Source organism: Lepisma saccharinum, chromosome 23, assembly GCF_977018435.1.
Source record: "Lepisma saccharinum chromosome 23, izLepSacc3.1, whole genome shotgun sequence".
NCBI classification, from domain to species: domain Eukaryota; kingdom Metazoa; phylum Arthropoda; class Insecta; order Zygentoma; family Lepismatidae; genus Lepisma; species Lepisma saccharinum.
The window spans coordinates 17,798,170-17,818,375 of NC_139251.1; positions in this window are offsets into that span (position 1 = coordinate 17,798,170).

Here is a 20,206-nt window from a genome sequence, read left to right on the forward strand (position 1 = left end):
GGTTCCTTGAAAATCGTCTGCTGTAGAAACAACAATGAAGTTTCAACATAGTAACATCGCCGCCAAAATACAGACAGAGATGTTTACAAATAATGTAAGGGTTAGGTAAGCAAGTCATATACTATATCAGCAAACAGAACATATCAGGAAAGTATTCATATCGTCACATTAGTAGATAAACTTGTTTGTAAAGCAGTAGCTTCATTTTAGATCATTCAATTAAATTGATCTTCTTAGTAAATATTATAATTAGCACAAATGTACACAACATTAATCAGGATAGTATTTAATAATAATAATAATATTGTTGTATATAGTATTAGCCTATAAGTATAAATGTAGTAACTGAATGGCTTGTGACATTTTATAGCAAAACAAGGGTGTTTTGTAGAATGTGCAACAAGGGCCAAAATGTCCCAATTTTCCTCATTCCACTGTTTGTTGCCAATTGAAAGGGCCATCACAAATCACTCACAAACACAACACAGAAAGCGGTATAGTTCGGCGAGTGCTTCTTCCTGCTTCCCCTCTCGCGTTTGGAATCGTCCTTTCCAGGTAGTTTCGTCTTCCTTGGTCGGACTGTACACTATACAGTACAAAACAAAGTCTGTGGGAAACAGAATTTCAACAGTTGTTGACTGCCTTTTCTTTGGAAAGTTCTCTTGTTGACTTCTAGCCACATTTAAAACCTTGCATTCTGCTTTTTTTTCCCTTTTGCCTGTCCGGATTAAGCTAAATCCGGTTTATCGGTGCACGGATTAACGAGGTTTTACTGTAACAGTCAATGCGGAATAAAACAATTTGTACCTGGATGCTAGTAGTAGGTGGGATTGCTGAACAACTCCGAAATATGTCTACCTGGAATCAGAATCACCAAAAACCTCACCCGCGATCATTCTAAACTGAAAAACAAGGTGGCGCTCGTCCCCCCAAAATGCACTTTTGGAAAACCGCCTTATGATTACGATTTTATTACCCCCCAATGATCGCCGCCTACAAGGCAATAACTATATTCGCTACAATAAATCCCTCTCTCCCACAGGTTTTGCTCGTATGAACGTACGAGGGCAGCTGGTGCCTCGGGCTTTATATGGAGTTGAAGCATTAGCCATGTAACTTCTACCCATACCTATCTTTTACGAGGCCATAACTGTGGGCATTTAAAAAAGGGGGTGGCATTCGACCTGCACGAGAATACAGATGAATTGCACTGAGCAGCGGGGATATTACTTATACGGCACAGCTTGTTGTCGTCTGCATGCGTGCGAATATGAGATTGGATAATACCTCTCAGGTGAGAACAACTAATGTAAACAGTATGGTTCGCTAGACAGTTTTGTTGTAGGTAGAGAGTCAGGCCATTTGTAGAACTTGTACAAATAATAAGCCATGTTTAAGTGGTTACACACTCCCATTTCGCTCGTTCTCGGCGTCCTCCACGCCAATCAGGTTGCAAACTTGTAAGAAATGAGGTTGCCAACTCTAGAATTGCGATCGTCTACCTATTGAAATGAGTAATTTCATTCACAATTTCTAATCGATTTTTCTTCTGTATTATACTCTCTAGGCTTCAGGTTTCGTAGATAGCCTAGTTAGCCTAGAATATACGCCCCTGATGATAATAATAATAATATCATGGTTATAGTAAAACACATTTTATTGAAAATATATTATTGTTATAACGTTAGGGAGACTTTTCTGCTCTATCCAAGTGAGCGAATATCCAGTTCTAGCACAACTGTTTTCCGTTATTTTGTTGCAAATTTCATAGTTCGTACGCTGAAATACAATATTCTATTATTATTAACTTTTACACTCTTTGTTTAATAAAATTATTTAATATTCAATATTCTTGAGTGATTTATTGGTTTGATTTATCTTGCTCCATATTTCCGCTACTTTTGACGTCGTAGCGTGCTGTGGTAACCCCTCCACTGGAGGCCGACTATTCAATATTGTTTTCTTCTATTCACTGGGAGGGTGAATGTAAATACTTAACTTTCTCTTAGAGTCCAATCCATCCGAAAAAGATGAAAACATACGTTAACTCTATACGATAAAAATTGTCTTGATATGACAAGGGGTTTACAGCGTTAGATGATGATGATGATGTCTGGATTGAGCGCTGCGGCCTGAATCTCAAAGATGGTCTTGCTTTCACCCTCGGTGTTTCTAAAAAGTAGAACGTCAAACGCTGGAGAAGATGGCAAAACATAGGCTGTGCCCGAAAGGTACGAAGTGTAGACTTGACGGAAGTGACGTCACCTAGTGCAGTTCGAAAGCGCCAAGTACGCAAGCAATCGAGACCACAGCTTGGAGCACGAATCGTTGCTGACTTGATCACGTGATGTCTACACTCTTTGTTCATTTGTTTGAAATCACAGAGGTAGGACGCCAGCAACACAGGTTAAATATACGTTATAGGCCACAAAGTTGTTGGTTGAAGTTCTTCTAAGGTGCGGAAATGTATGTATAAGAATATTTGAAAATGCTATGTGATTTCTATGGTGAAAAACAAGTGTTTAAAACGCGGGGAAAGCAAGCAACATGTCCTCAGCTTTATCTACTGATCGTATTTGGCGATGCAGTCGGAGTGCAATTCGAAAGACTTTCAGGCTCTGTCCGAAATGTACAAAGTACATACTTGAAGTATGGTCTTACCGGAAGTGACGTCACTTAGTACAGTTCGAAAGCGTCAAGTTCACGAGGAATCGAGACCACAGGGCAGAGCACACGGGGTTGAAGGCTCGGTCACGTGACAAGTGGACTTGTTCATTTGTTTGAAATCGCGGAGGTTGAATTGAAAGCCAGCAAGTTGTTGGTTGCAGTTCTTCGAATGTGTGGAAATGTATGTATTAGAGCATTTACAAATGCCATGTGATTTCTGTGGTAGGAAAGAAGTGTTTAAAACGTGGAAAACCAACGCGTCCTCGGTTATATCTACTGATCGTATTTGGCGCTGCAGTCGAAGTGCAGTTCGAAAGATCTTCACTTCCAGTCCACGACTTCAAGAGCGCACTACGAGACCATTCTCGAGGTATGCTCGCTTCAAGTACGGTCTTGCACCTTTCGGACATGGCCTCACTTTCAGTCCACGACTTCAAGACCGCACTGCGAGACCATTCTCGGAGGATGATCGCTTCAAGTACGGTGTTGCACCTTTCGGACACGGCCATAGATTGCCTAGAGGAGAAAACCTAACTCCCTAGTTCCTTTATTTAAAAAAATGCTGAGCACGTAACAAGAATAATGCTGATTATTTGCTAAGACATTCGCTTCTTCGCCTTCTTCACACAGAGGCATTGGGCTATCCTCTTTGGAATTTCAGCGAAGCAGGTCTTGCTCCACTGCATCGCCCGAAGATGGTTTCGGGAAGATCAGCCATACGTCACGGAGAGGTCAAAGGTCAGATCGTTTTGTAAGAGGAGAATCGAAGCTCCGCCTAGCACCCCCGACGCGTTCTTGTGTTTTATTCATCCCCTCGAGACACGCGAACACTCGCATCGAACGTCACGGCACCTGTATCGGGTCCAATGGAAGACTGGCATCGAGTGTATAAATTTCATCGAGCATGCCTCGACGTACACGGGATGCGTTGTACGTGTAAATCAAGACGCTCCGACGTTACACGCACACGCACCCAGTGCGTTCTTTCGGTTATCCCTTACCTTTCACCACAGCCGCGTCCCTTGGCTGTGCGTTTGCCGCTTTGTCCCCCAAAGCCGACATCCTCTGTAGCTGGTAAAGTTCAAGTCGTGATTCGAACGCCAGTTCGTTTTTGAGACAGAACCTGTTTTTCTGAGAAGCGCTGTTCTCCTTTTACCTGCAATGTTTAGACATCCAATACAAACTTCGACGGCGTTTAAAAAAAAGCACAACGCAATAACGCAACATAGCAAAGATAACAGTAACCTCACGTTATGAAATATCGAAAAGGAACTGAATTGGCAACATTTCCTTTACTCCAAGTGGACTTGACAAGTACTGTCAGTTCTTAAAACGGACGCTATTGGTAGAGCTCCACGTGGACTTGACATATGGTTGTCAAAGGAAAACTGATCTTTAGGTGGAGTTCATTTCAGGACTTGAACCATACTCTGATTCAGTATTCAACGTTTGCGAACTCCGTGGTTATCACAGCGCGCTTCGAGGTCCCGGGTTCGAATACCGACCTGAGAATGGGTGTTATTAGTGGCAGTTTATTAATCTTATCATATCATCAGTCTTTTTCATCTTCCCGATTAGCCGAAAGTTGCAGAAAAGCGAAGTAAAATAAACCCAATCAATCAAGTGTTGAAGGCCCCCTCAGCTCCAGTACAACTCTACCAAGACGAGAAAAACCCCGTAAAACTGGCGAACAAAAGTAAATAGTCATTTGTGTTATTTCGCTTCCCCTTCACTTGTGCCAGGTTCCCTTATAATGGCGTGGTTTTCCTTCCTTGATTACTTGTCGCAACGTTAGATCATACATCAATGTTTGTTCCACTTTGTTCTTTAAGTCACTAAAGGCGACGACGATGTTTTGAAGGACGCCGCACCTTTTGGCAACGCAGGGGCAGGGTGACATGGCAAGCAGCTGATTGCATCACCCTCGCTACGTTCGGTTGCCTAGAGTTGAAAATTCGACGACAGTGCCAGAGAGTTTTCTCTTCTTGGTGCAACAGTACTTCATTCCCTTGTTAAGTGGCCCTTGTGCATTGTACCATCAGCCGTAAAGACTGCAATACCAAATTTTCCATCTCTGTTTCGCAAGGTGCTACGAAGCCAGAGGTCCCAGGTTCGAACTTTGTCCAGGAGAGGATTAAAACACCTAATCTAACAATATAGTTAATTTCAAGCTGGAAACATAAGTTTGGGGGTAATCGTAAGGGAGTTTTCAGTCTGAACCTGCAATAGCAGTGGAAAGAGGACGACCAGAAGGGAATGTTGAGGGGTCGCTGGTGGGATGTGGCACCAAGAATAAAACCTGTTTCGCAGAAGTTTTATAAATTAGAAACGGTTAATAATTCCGGCTCTATTATCCCGCTTCTCCCAGTATTGTATTATCATAAAGCTTTGAGTAAGTATTTGAAAATGAGTTCCGATTGGGGAGTTGAACCCTTACGCATAAGGCCTGTTCTGGGCCTCAGAGTAGGTCTACACTTTGTACTACTTCTCTCACATTTATATTTTCTATTATTTTATGTTTTGTTTCTTTGTATATTACATATATTTGTATACTATAAATAATAAATAAATATGAAAATAAAAGACCGGGGAACCGATTAAATTGAATCAACTGAACTGGTTCATTTAAAGGCACCTGAAGCGCATACCCTCTCCTTCTTTCATCCCTTAACACCCTTAAATTACGGCGTTCAGTTTCGTGTTCGATCCCTGGTGGAGACACAGTGGTTCTAATAAATTATTGGTCCAATCCCGATTACCTTATCTGATCTAAAAATAGACTTAAAAAAATAATGGATGCACAAAATATGTCATGATTGTTTCGATGCATTTCGACGTATGTGTGATTGATCGATTTTGTGTTTTAAGTCCACTTTATGCAAGTATGGCTAATCGGGACTGGAACTACAGTTTAAAGTGGGATTCGAACCACCATTTGCCTCCAACCGGGTTCGAACCCGGGACCCCTTGATTACAAGGCAATGACGCTACCACTGCGCCATCGGGAAGGCCATCGACGTATGTGTGGTAGAATTATATATTGTTGCGGTGTAGAAGATACATCCAGCAGTAAGTTATCCCAAGGTTGTATTTTTGCTACAACGATTGTCTCCTTGGAATGCCCGTCTTGGTAACAAATTATTCCATTATAGCGTCCATTAGTATTTGTCTCATGCGCCGAGCACCTGCGAGGTCTCTGCTATTACTCCCCCCTCAAACCCAAGGCATCGTCTCCCATTGATTTCAGTTCTTGCGAGGAATGAATATTTTTCTTGTAATGTTGCCAACTCAGTTTTCTACGATGCGTTCCATATCTCTATTACCGAAAGCCAGTGACTCCCGAGGGGAGTAACGGGGGAGTTAAGCCCGAATATACATTTTTCTATGGTATTTGGAGTTATATAAAATATGACTGCCTCCCAGAAAATATTCCCTTCTACTTCCCCACTAACGAAAGTATTTCTAATTTTAAGTCTCTAAAAGAAAGAAGGGGTGATATAAAGTTAGCGGAGCGTGGATTTGAGAATGTGTGGGGCCCTTACTTTGACACGTTCTCTTAGCAAAAATAGAAACTATTGCTACAGATAGCCCATACAGCACAAGTCTCCAAGAGATATCCATTGGATATCCACAATGTCCAGATCAGAACCATGGATATTATGGATATCGATTGGTTATCCATTTCTGGATATCAAATTCTGGATATACATTCGATGTCTATGGTATATCCAGAACGGGATATCTTAAACTTGACCAATTCTAGATATCTAATACATAACCCAAACATGTATTGAACTGGCTGTCAGAAACATTGTCCAATTCCAAATTTCCAATACGTCTCCAGATCTTGTCCAAAACACATCGAATTCTGGATATCCAAAACATATATAGATCTTGTCCAAAATGGTTATCCAAAACATATCCAGATCTTGTCCAAAATGGGATATCCAAAAACACTTCTAATTGTGGATATCCAAAATATATCTAGATCTTGTTCAAAACGGGATATATAAAACATCCAATTTTGGATATCCGAAACATATCTAGATCTTGACCAAAACTGGATAACCACAATACATCCATTTCTGGACATTTAATACATACCTAGAACTGATTCAGAACTGGATATCCAACAAATTAGAAGTTGACAATGTTATTTTACAGCCTACACAAAATGCTATTCAGGATAAATTGTTTGTCCACTACCTAATAGAAACAAATAAAGTTTTAAGGAATTTAAATTTCTAAATTCCAATACACTATAATACTAATCTTTATAACATGTAACTAGTGCAACAAAGACCACTTTTGAAAAAGCAAATGTCTTGTTTTCACATCAATTTATACTCCTTTATTCCTGTTTTTTCAATATCAAAAACCCAACAGGGTGTAGAAATTAAGGTGTATCAATACAGTTTGACGTAAACACAGTTACGTAAAGGATCACGAACAACAATAACAATAGCTTTGTCCTAAAGATTGCAAATGACAATAAGCATATTATTTATCCAAAAGGCAGAACACATATTCATATCTCATAGTACACCCTGGCTGCCTTTTGCAGGTGAATGAGGCCTTGGGGCCTGGACTGTGTCATACATATGTGTTTGTGATTGTCCCTTCATACATCTCATTTTATCATCATTCAACTTCATTGTCCATTAGCCAAAAGTAGCAGAAAGCGGAGTCAACAATCAACAATCAACAATCCAATTCTTAGTGATCTAATTCTTACATTATTATCTCAATAGGGTTACAATTACGCCATACAACATTTCATTTAGAACAATATTAATACAAATTATATAATTAATACAAAAGAATGCTGGTATGCTAGGTTTAACGATGGCTACGAACTCTTTCGTTCATTATCGTGTCGATTTCGTCCATCTAATGCAATGCGCCAAAAGCAAAGAAAACGGTTGCTAACCATAGTTGGCAACACTGCCGCCTGCCACTATAAGCGAAGTCGTTTCCCTGACCCCTAGGGCTGGGAAATAGAGACAGGTCATCACTTAGACGGTGATATTTCACTCGCAAATAAGGATAGGTTGCAGTAAGCAATGGAGGACCCCAACCCCTCTCCCCCTCCCGCGCGTGGAGCTTGTTTCTTCCATGCTGAGTCGGCGTTTTCTCCCAGAATGCTTTTGGAAAGGGCGGGAGGTAACAGGTGCGACAGAATTACACAAGGAAACACACGAAGCACCCTCCCCCTCCTCATCTTCCTTCACACCCATTGTTCTTAAATGGAGCTCCTATATGTTGCTTACAAGGGTCTCCCTTATCGCACCACACTAGAGCAACCTTACGTTCTGACGTCAGACGAAGAAGGTCTATGTTGTTAGGTTAAGTCTGTTAGGTTTGGTGCTATCAGCATAAATGCACGGAAAATTTATTATTTGGGCTAAGACAACTAAACCTAGCTAGCCTAAACCAAAAAAAAATAGGCATTTAGCCTAACAATAAAAGCATTCCTCGTCTGACGTCAGAACGCAAGGTTGCTTTAGTGTGGTGCGATAAGGGACACCCGCTTACAATTAACCGTTGCATTCTATCATGAATAACGCTGGTATTTGCTGAAAGAACGTTAGTCGATATTTTTCAAGTGAAAAAAAAGTTTATAAAAAGTCGTTAACACTTTGCGTTGTGGTTCAGTTTACACAGAAAGGCTATGTTATTCTACGACTAATATAACTTTGTCCTTGCAGTGGGTGGAAAACAGCTACATTTTACAAGCGGGACACGTATCAAAATAAAATCGAACCAGTGGTTGATTGAGGTGGTGTTTAAAGTCCACTTTATGCACAGTAAGGTAAATCGGGACTGGACCTACAGTTTAAAGTGGGATCTGAACCACTATGTGCCTCCACCGGGTATAGAACCCGGGACCCCTTGATTACAAGGCAACGACGCTACCACTGCGCCATCGCTCCTTATATATATATACATACATACAGTAAAACCTGTCTATCCCGGAACATGATGGTTCCGAGCAAAATTTTCCGTTTTAACAGCTTTCCTTCTTATACAGGGTTGACTTTAGTTACAGTATAGAGAGCGCTGCAGGAAATAATGGAAAGACAGATTTACATTTCGCATTACTTATAAAGTAGAGTACTAATGCATGTACGTACATGAATAAAAATGCGCCCGACCCTGCGGCCGAGTGGACGAGTTCCGTGGAAGCCTTCAGAGAGAGCGGACGCGGAAACTAGTTGCTCCGTGAAGGTCAGTGAAAAGTTGCCTTCAGGAAACAACGAGCGGGAGTGCCGTGTGCGTGTTGCTTGTGGTGTTTGGTGCAGTTGGCTGGCGAGTAAGTAGAATTGGAAAAGTACTTTAGAATAGTAAAAAGATGAATATTATTAGACAAAATACCATCCAGATACGTTTTCCGTTCGGGGCACCGAGGCCGTCGGCGCGAGAAATTCATGACTTTATTCATGGACAATTTCAACTCCACGTAGATGAGATCTTGGGAATACAAATACCTACGCATTTTCGATGTGTTTTCGTAAAATGTATCAGAGAAGTTATAATGACGCGAATATTAGAGAAATGTGGTCCGGAAACAAACTTTTGTTATGATAATGGTGAAACTGTAAAAGTGCTTTTGAGTGATGCGGGGAGGTAAAGAAAAGCGGTAAGAGTGTTTAACTTACCACTAGAACTAGATGATGACTGTGTGAAAGAAAAAATGACGGAATTTGGGAAGGTGGAATGTATAGATAAAGAAACGTGGTCTGAAAACTTTAAATATCAAGTTTACAACGGGGTGAGAATAGTAAAAATGGAACTGAAAAAACCGATTCCGTCGTTCATTACAGTAAAACCTCATCAATGCCATGTGATATACGACGGACAGCCGAGAACGTGCAGGGTGTGTGGAAAAGAAGGACACGATAGCTGGCAATGTGCTAGTCGTCAGATAACAACGCTTCGTGTGAATAAAAACCGAGAGAGAAATTATAGTGATATAGTAGTGGAAAGGGGGAGTTCCTCGAACGTGACAAATCAGTTCCAACCAGATAATAATCAAAACAGGTCGGAAGGTCTACAAAATGTGATAAAAGAACAAATGAAAGATAAGGGGATAAAGAATGTGCCAAGTGACACCCGCCCGGTGGAAATGTTCCCACCGGTAAATACGGAGACCACAAAGGAAGAACACAACCAGAAAATATTACCGATGGACACAAAACAACCGGGAACTTCCCACCTAGACAAACAAGAGGAAAAAGGAAGTGAAGAAATGCAGGATGACCAGATGCAGGACGAAGGAAACTCAGTTGATCTTCCTCCCATCCCAGCTGCAAAGGACAACGTCCCAAAAGAGGAGGACAAGGGACCATCAAAAGACTGTGAGCTGGAAAGTGAATTGAATACAGAAGAAGAAAGTGACGAAAGTGTCACTTCAGTGTCAAAGTGGAAAAAATCTCAGCAGGTGGGTGCAAAAAAACGGACGAAAAATACTTCGAAAGGTAGTGAGAACACAGTAGCGAAGAGGAGATCAGTGAGAGAGGTAGGAGGTATGAATAGAGTAATGAACAGAAGAAGTAAACCCTAAAAAGGGAAATTTAATTTGATATTTCATTTGTTGTTTGCATTTTTTTTCAACGTTATGAGGGACGATCGGAAAGTACTATTAACTGTGTGCTATATTATTCATTTATTAATGGTATATACCACTAGAATATGTACTATTAATATTAATGGAATCTTTTCGCCTGTAAAATGTAAAATGTTAGAAGAATTTGTACGGGTACACTCCATAGACGTATTGTTTTTGCAGGAAGTTTGTATGTGTGACTTTCCATCAATATATGGTTACGAAGCGATAGTTAATACTGGTATCAATGGCCGTGGGACAGCAACACTTGTTAGAAACGCCTAACCATTACTAATGTAAAAAAGTTAGTAGATGGGAGAGGCATTAGCTTTCAAAGTAAGAACTATACTTTTGTGAATATTTATGCCCCATCAGGCAATCAAAATAGACAGGTACGTGAACAATTTTATAATCAGGACATTTTATATTTGCTACCGTTAAATGAATCTAAAATAATATTTGGGGGTGATTTTAATCAGGTATTAAATCCCAGCGATTGTTTAGGAGCTTATCAAAAGAGTCCAGCCCTTGCAACATTAATTGAAGAATTGCATTTGAAAGATATTTGGTTACAGAAGAGACAGGATATAATATTTACATATTTTAATAATAAATCTGGATCGAGAATCGATAGGTTATATACAAATACAGATCAAATAAAAAATATAACATCCATAGAAGCATTTCCAGCTCCCTTTACTGATCATATGGCAGTAAAAATGGCAATTAACCTGGAAGAAACAAAACTAGTCAGGGGTCCTTCATATTGGAAGCTAAATATACAGTTATTAGAGCTTCCACATATCAATGAAATATTTGCACAAAAATGGGCCGACTGGTGTAAACAACAAAAGTATTACAGTAATCATAATGACTGGTGGGTTCGATATGTAAAACCAAAATTAAAAACATTTTTCTGCTGGTATGGAAACGAAAATGCAAAAGACAGAAATGGATTGATCAACTTTTATTACCAGTGTTTACACGAGGCATGTCAAGGGAGAGATGTCACCAAAAATTACCAAGCCATACAGCAGTATAAAGCCAAAATCTTAACACTCCAGAGGCAACAAATGGAAGGCATAACAATAAGAACCAATTCCAAGAATTTAATTCAAGATGAAAGAACTTCGATGTATCACTATGTACAGATGCAAAAACAACAAAAAACACTCATGATAAACAATCTTGTGGATTCAGGTGGAGAATCGCATGCGAGTCAGCCAGGAATCATGCAAATATTTTATGACTATTATGGGGAGCTTTATCAAACCGGGGAGGGGGAATCAGAAACAAGAGAGACAATTCTGAATTCTTTAACTAATGGTTTGCAAGACGAGGATAGACAACTTTTAGATACTGAAGTAACAATAGAAGAAGTATATGAAGCGTTACAAACATGCAATCTTAAAGGAGCACCAGGAAAAGATGGTATTGGTTACAAGTTTTATTTGCAGTTTTTTGAGATTATAAAATATGAACTAATCAAAATCATACAAGATGCCTTTAAAAATGGAAAAGTTTTACAAAATGAAGGCATCATCATATTGATACCGAAAAAAACACATGCAAAACAAGTAGACGACTACAGACCAATAACATTACTAAATTGTGACTATAAAATAATGGCAAAGATCTTAGCAAATAGGTTAAAGTTAATTTTACCACGGATACTCAGCGAGAAACAAACATGCATTGGCAAAAAGCATAACATATTCAGTGCAGTTGGAGGGATTCGCGATCTGATATCCTATTATCTGGTGCAGAAACTTGATGCATGTGTGCTTGCTTTTGATTTCAAAAAAGCGTTTGATTTAGTGTCGCATGACTACCTGTTTGAGGTGCTAAAGGCATATAGATTCAGTGATAAATTTATTAATATTTTGAAAGGTTTCTATCAACAGGCAACATCTCGGATAATGGTCAATGGATTCCTGTCGTCCCCAATAAATATAACAAGATCAATTCGGCAAGGATGTCCACTAAGTATGCTCTTGTTTGCTTTAACCCTGGATCCTTTGCTGCAATATATCAGGAAAACTACTCCCGACGCGATACACGCCTTTAAGGAAAACCAAGTGTTTGCTTTTGCAGATGATTTATCCGCTTGTATCACCACAAACGAGCAAATGGAAAAAATGATGGCAGCGATACATATATACTGCCGTGCTAGTGGGGCCAAAATAAATATGGAAAAATCAAAGGCGCTACCCTTTGGCACATGGGATCAAAAATATCCAGATATAGGGATCCCATATGTACAGGAAATTAAAATATTAGGAATAATTTTTCACAGGGACGAGGAACAAATGTTAGCATCCAATTGGCAAAAGATAGCGAGAGACATTCGCATACAATGTTATAAAATGCGAAGCAGACAGTTGAACATGATACAACGAGTGTGGTTTTTGCAAACATATATGTTTAGTAAATTAAACTATACGGCCCAAGTGATCCCAATCAATCAAAAATACCTCAGAATAATGAATTCAGCAATTGGTTGGTTTATGTGGTATGGCCATTTTTTTCGAATACCACTATCCAATCTATGGCAAATGAAACTAAAAGGAGGATTGGAGCTCACAAATATTGAGATCAAATGCAAATCCCTATTTCTGGCAAGATCCTATACGCTCTATGGCATCGAAGATTCCATTACATCATTATGGATACAGTTATGGACGGAGGAATTTCCACCCCAAAATCCGCCAGGTCTACGGAGATTGAAAAAAGGACCGTTATATCTCCGAAGTTTGATGCAAGAATTCAGTTATGTGGTGCTTCCGCCAAAAGGTGAAGATGTAAAACTCTCTCAATACTTGTATACACTGTTTCACAAACAGTTGCAGATACCAACTCACCGCATTGAAAAACATTTTCCCAATAACAGATGGCAAAATATTTGGAAAAATTTAAATAAGAAATTTCTGGATACATCAGTGTATAGTGTTTGGTACAATGTAATACATGATATTATACCAACTAATAAACGCTTACATAATATCAATAGACTAACAACTGATAAATGCAACATATGTGGAGAGATAGACACCATTGAGCATAGAATAGTAACATGTAATGGAGTACAGGAAATTTGGAAATGCCTAACGACATATCTAGGACAAATATGTCGAACATCACCCCAATACTTTCAACCGTCGATGTGTACAAGACCAGATTTCAAATCTTTTCCAGAAAAGAAAAACAATGCAGTAATTTGGTTAATAGCTAATACAATATATTATGTATTTTGTAAAAAGTATGAGAGCAATAGCATTTTGTTCACACAGTATTTAAAAAGAACTAGATGGAAAATGTTACAATATCCAAAAATGTATGAGTATTTTGGAAACTACCTCAATGTTGTTTAGAAAACAATAATTATGTACTTGTGGTGTGAAAGTGTAAACAGGTATTAAATATAGGAAGAAATGTATATTTATATTACAGGTACAAATGCATGTTTACGCCAAAAATATTGTATCAGATAGCCAAAATGGGACTCTTACTATAATACTTACTATGTTAAAAATTCTATACAATACTTTAACAGAATTTATGTAAGAAAACAGACATATTTTGTATATATGCTGATAAAATAAAATTTTGTTAAAAAAAAAAAAAAAAAAGTGGTTAGCACATCGCGCTGCGACGCCAAGGGTCCCGGGTTCGAATCCCGGTCGGGCTTGGTTGTTTGTGAATGTCCATTCATCAATTTTCATCATTTCATCACTCATCCCCATCTTCGCAAATTAGCCAAGAGGCACAAAACGCGAAGTAAAATAAACTAAATCATCAATCAATCATGAATAAAAATGCGATACAGTCGCAATAAGCATAGCAGAGATTGCAATTATGTAACTACATAACATGTTGGTACACTTTTTACAGTATTGTAAGAACGTACAGTACGTACTTACGTATCTTTTCGAACCCGGGACCCCTGGCTTCGTAGCGCGATGTGCATAGGGGGAAAGAGAAAGATTGAAAGATGGAAAAAGAGAGGTGAAGAAAGACTGAGATAAAAGTGAAAAAGAAAAGAAACAAAGAGAGATAACAAGAAAAATAGAGAGATGATGAAAGAACAGAGGAGAAATAGACAAAGAAAGGTGGAGAAAGAGGGTAAGAGATGAAAGAAAGAAACGGAATCGTAACAGCTATGAGTATTGTAGGGCATTCTTTCATATCGACAATGTTACCGATAAGCGAGTGGCAACAGAGGCGTTTTCCACTTACAGTATTGCATTGTTTTCTTGCGAGCGAAAAAATGTTTCCTTCTTATAGAGGTTCCGGGATATGCAGTTTTTACTGTATATATATATACAGCGAAGAAAATGCTAAGAAATGCGAGATTCAAACACTTTCTTCTCGTTGCTGCATCCACTGAAGCAAGCGTGCAAAAGTTTGGGAACCGCCAATAAACATACCCGATCTTTCTACATTAGGGCTTAGGGCGCCACATATCCCATCCTCGCTAAGTTTCGTGTCCAATCTTGGATAAAATCCACACCACGTTCCCGCTCGCCCCTGCGACGCGGAAAATGGGGGCTTTCGGTAATGAGTTTCGCAGAACGGCCCCCGCGGGGCCAGAGGCGGGCAAAGGGCCGGAAACAGCCTGCTTGTTGCCCGGAATGGTCTTGCAGCTCACCTCACAGGTCGTCTGTTCGGAGTGATTAGCCTTTGTTGGGCTGTCGAACGGGATGAAAAGAGCGAATGGGAAGGCTTTGAAAGGGGGTTGTAGCCGCTTTGCTCGGAACTTATGATTTATTGAAAAGCGGTTTCGAGTTGATCGAGGAAATGGCTGAAAAGGTCGTCGGTGGTGAGGTAGTGGCGAAAGGTTTCTACCTGTGGGTATTACAGAGAAGCGAAAAAATATCCAGAAAATACAACCCAATCGCATTAAAATTATCCATAATAGAAATGTTACTTACGCGATTTTCTGTCATTTTGCGAGCGTAAAGAATGTCCTCAGATTCCCTGCCTCTCCCTGAAATGCGAGCGAAGGGGGCTTGTTGACAGGAAGAGGTGTTGTGTACGACTGGACAACCGGTAGCAACACCGCTTTCTCCCCTTGAACTGGAGCATGCCTAACTTAACAACGAGACGTCAGTAGATGACGGTGTTCAATACGGTGTCCGGTAAGTAAATCCTTCATCTTGGATCCGCAATGGTCTAGTATGGTTTGATTTGTGGAAGCACTTGTTCCACAACCAAGAACATTGGCAATACCTTTGGGATCGCTAGCTACGTATTTCTTGTGGCAAGCACACAATGTCAACATCCCTTTAAATACCCATTACTGCATTCTTGCAGACTAGCGAGACTCTGGCTTCTAGACCATCATTTCTCAACCTATGGGGCGCGAAACACTTGCTGGGTCGCGAAAATGTACGTACTGTGTCTTAATAACCTGTTTTAGCAATTTAAATTCAACCTGCGTTGTACGTAGTATAAACTCTACATTTCTGTTATTCGCGCTTTACCATTGCCTTTTACCGGCATCAGTAAGGCTAATCGGGACTAGACCTACAGTTTAAAGTGGGATCTGACGCACTGTGTGCCTCCACCGCGTATTGAACCCGGGATCCCTTGATTACAAGGCGACGACGCTACAACTGTGTCATCGAGGAGGCCCTGGCCACACAGTGAGTATACAGTGTAATCCTCTGCGAAGTATGTCTTGTGTCCTGTTCGCGTGTGTCTGTCCTTTCATCAATATCATATACTATTCCTTCTGGAGTCTCACTTATCGCACTCTATATTGAACACCGTCGTCTACTGAATGCTTTCGTTGTTAATATAGGTATGTTAGGTGTAGTACCCTTAGCATAAATACACTAGAGTCTTTCGAGCCCTGAACAAAAATGAATTATTTATGCTAAGAGCTCTCTCTGAACCGGCTAAAGAATGGACTTGGAATTTCTATTTTTGTCTTTTCTGTGGAAAGTCAGGGAGGGCCACGTGAACCGCTGAACCAATCGGTTTGGTCCAGTTGCCGTGGTGAGGGGGAATTCTCATGGTATTCTGCGTTGCCAAATTGTTCGTTTTGGGTCGTTTTCGAAACAGGTGGCACCCTCAGCAAAGCTAAGCACGTCGAAGCCGCCACGTAGCAAGTGATTGGGTCTCAGATTTCCTGCCTCTCCCTGAAATGCGAGCGAAGGGGTCTTGTTGACAGGAAGAGGTGTCGTGTACGACTGGACAAAAATCAGGCGTGTAACAACCCGTAGCAAACACTGCTTCCCACCCCCCCTGAACTGGAGCATGCCTAACCTAACAACGAGAACATTTATCGTGACGTCAGTAGATGACGGTTTTCAATACGGTGTCCGATAAGTGAATCCTTCATCTTGGATCCGCAATGGTCTAGTCTGGTTTGATTTGTGGAAGCACTTGTTCCACTACCAAGAACATTGGCAATACTTTTGGGATCGCTAGCTACGTATTTCTTGTGGCAAGGTCAGGTATTCAAAAATGTGTTCACCACATAGCAGTGCAACGGAAGAAGTCAGGTGACCTAAGCCTGACGCACATGGAGTGGTAAGCAACGGTGCTGTTCAACACGCGTAATCTCCAGACACCAGTGCAACAGCCAGATAGTTACACAACGAATGTGCTTCATCGATATTGAACACAATGCCTTTGACCTTGCCCATGAACAGGAAGCTATACCAAAGAACTATGCTTATCATTTAGTTTTAACACCAATTGTGGAATGTGTTTATCGGCTGGGAACATGAAGTACGATAGAAAACCTGCAAGTCAAAGGCTTGTATCGACGTGAACTTGACCTAAATACTCAACTGACGAAAGTAGAGCAACAAGCTCCCAACTAGCGTGGAACATGGTAAGATAAAACATTTGGGAAAAGCATTTAACCAATAAGGTTCAATCCTTGTGGTATAGCAGTTCATGATAAATACGATACAAAAGGATTTATGTACTGAAATATGTACATATAATGAAAAAGATACTATAGACCGCAGAACAAACTATAGCCTACAAGTCAACAGGAAGAACCATCTTCTAATATTAGACGCATCCAGAAAGTAAGTTTTCCACTCGCCCACAGGTGGCAGGCCATGCGTATTGAAACCGATTTTGCGCATGTGTGAGAGGCACATGCCCTGGCTAGTGAATGTCCTAGAAGACGCCTTCCGAAAGTCCTCAGTAGCGTCGCGGCAGCGATGAAACATGGTGGGCCTTATTCCATCTCCCCCCGCGTGCGAGGTTCGTTCGGTGATCAACTTCTTGAACACACAAAACATACAGCCGATCGAAATTAATCGTCAGCTGTGCCAGGTGTATGGGCCAGACGTCATGAGCAAGCAGATGGTGCGTCGTTGTTGCAGGACATTTACTGAAGGCCGGCAAAATGTGCATGACGACGAGCGCAGTGGGCGGCCATGGGCCGTCATGGACGAACTTGGCTAGCAGGTGCAGCAGCGCATATTGGAGGATCTTCGCGTCATGATCACGGAACTCTGCAGCCATATCCCGCAAATTTCTCGGTCGTTGTTGCACGACATTGTTACCAAACGCCTCTTGTTCTGGAAATTGTGTGCCCGGTGGGTGCCTAACGCTCGAACACAAAGGAAAATGCATGGGCACGGCGCTTACATTTCTGCAGCGTTACCATGATGATGACGATTTTCTCAACCGGATCATCACAGGGGATGAAACGTGGGTTGCATACAGCACCCCAGAAAGCAAGGAGCAGTCCATGCATTGGCGTCACAGTGGATCTCCATGCAGGACGAAGTTCAAACAGACTGTGTCTGCGGGAAAAGTGATGTGCAAGGTGTTCTGGGTCAGACAAGGCATTCTGCTCATCGAGTTTCTGCCCACAGGTGAGACTGTGAACGCTAACCGTTACTATGAAACACTGGGGACATTGCGACGAGCCATTCAGAATAAGCGGCGTGGTAAGCTCAGTGCCGGGGTGATCTTGCTGCACGACAATGCGAAGCCGCATATGGCTAGGCGCACTGCAGCCCTTCTGGACAGCTTCCATTGGGAGGTGTTCGATCATCCATCGAACAGCCCGGATATCGCTTCCAGTGATTACCACCTGTTCTTGCACGTGAAAAGTTCCTGTCCGGTCAACATTTTCACAGCGACGAAGAGGTTCAGACGGCTGTCACACAGTGGTTCGGCGCGCAGGCGGCGGACTTCTACGACGCAGGTATACAGATGTTGGTCCCACGCTATGACAAGTGCCTGAATTCCGGCGGGAATTATGTTGACAAGTTACTGGACAAGTGCTGTGTATCTGTGGCAATAAATCATTCAATGAAATAATGTTTCCTTTTTGTGCACGACCCCAGGGAAACTTACTTTCTGGATGCGCCTAATATATAAAAATGGATGTACGCGCGTGTGTGTGTGTGTGTGTGTGTGTGTGCGTTGGCAGATTTCCGATTTCGGGGAACAAAGTTAAACTACACACTCACAATTCGGGGAACCAAATTCACACTGAGGAACTTGCCTCAGGTCCCCGGAAGGATTTGACCCAAAAATCGTTAGAAAATGATGAAATAATGCTCTGGTTCAATTTTCAGCTCACTCTGAGAACTACCCCAAATGTCGTAAATTCATCAAAAACAGTGTGTCCAACGGTGTGTGAATTAGTTCCAGAAATGCATTCCAGGTGGCAGCACAAATGCCATTTGTGTGTACGAATGTGTGTACGAACAGAGCGAGAGACGAAAGCTCTTCCCGCGCCAGCCGCTCAGCTGTTTTCCGTCACGTGATGTTAACAATACTGCACGCGCCCCTCTCTTTCTCTTTGCACAACAACAAAGGCACGCACATTACCCGCCAGTTCAGAACCGTGGTGTCCAAAGGCATTCCGTACATACCCATTATATTGAATGAAAACAACTGTTGTTACGCAGAGTGTTGCAGTATATTGAATCAATTGTACTGAGTCGAACTGTCATCTGGAAACACAGATTTTAATGCGTTTTACACAGAAATTGAGATGATGAAAATGCCAACATAAAAGGCGAAATTTTAAATCTAAATCGCATAGAGTCTTTAAGCATATTACCTTCTCTGTATTAGAATATGTGATTGTGACTACTCACCTTATTTATTAAAACATTGCCGTCTACGTATGATAATATTTATGTCTACGTTTGTGCTTTCGTAACATATTTGTCCATTATGAAAATTGAAAACTTCTCGAAATGAATGAAACAACAGGTTAAATTGTACGTATTTTTAATGAAACTGAGTTCCATAAATTCTTATTAAATTAAAGTAAAATGTGTGTTAGTGAATGATATACAATATAGCCCAATATAGCTACTTGTAGTGTAAGGTTTGGTGTCGTGTCTTTACGAGCGTCAATTTACCAATTTTATCTATCATAATTCATCCTTATTGACACAATTAGCATACAGATGCAGCGAGGCAAAGCTATATAACAAAAATACAAATAAGAAATGTGACTGGTATCATCAATTTTGGACAATGGTCATTGTGAGATATCAGGTTCTTTATTTTAAAAAAATGGAATATGTAGTAAATACTTGACAAGGATCATGAATCCTCAGAATAGCATGTTAAGAAAGTGACCGACATTTACTTGTATGTTGATCCAACAAACTGACATGTCCGATATCACTGCCTGTATACGCAAATAAGTGATTCATGGATGAAATAAATTTTATCTTATCTTACATAGAAGTGTGCATTAACGATAACGAAAAATAATAAACACGCTCGATACAACTCCCGTTAATTTCCCTGGTATAAGCTGGTGATTTACTGAAGCAACAAAAATGTTTTGTTGCTGCAGTGTGATTTTGAGAGTAGAGGAAGAATAAGTAGGCTGAAAATAAAACTCTTTTATCAAAAACACGCTAAAAAGATTAAAACGTGAATCAACTCATTCTGAGCTGTAGGCAGTTATCGAAAACGCCGCAGGAA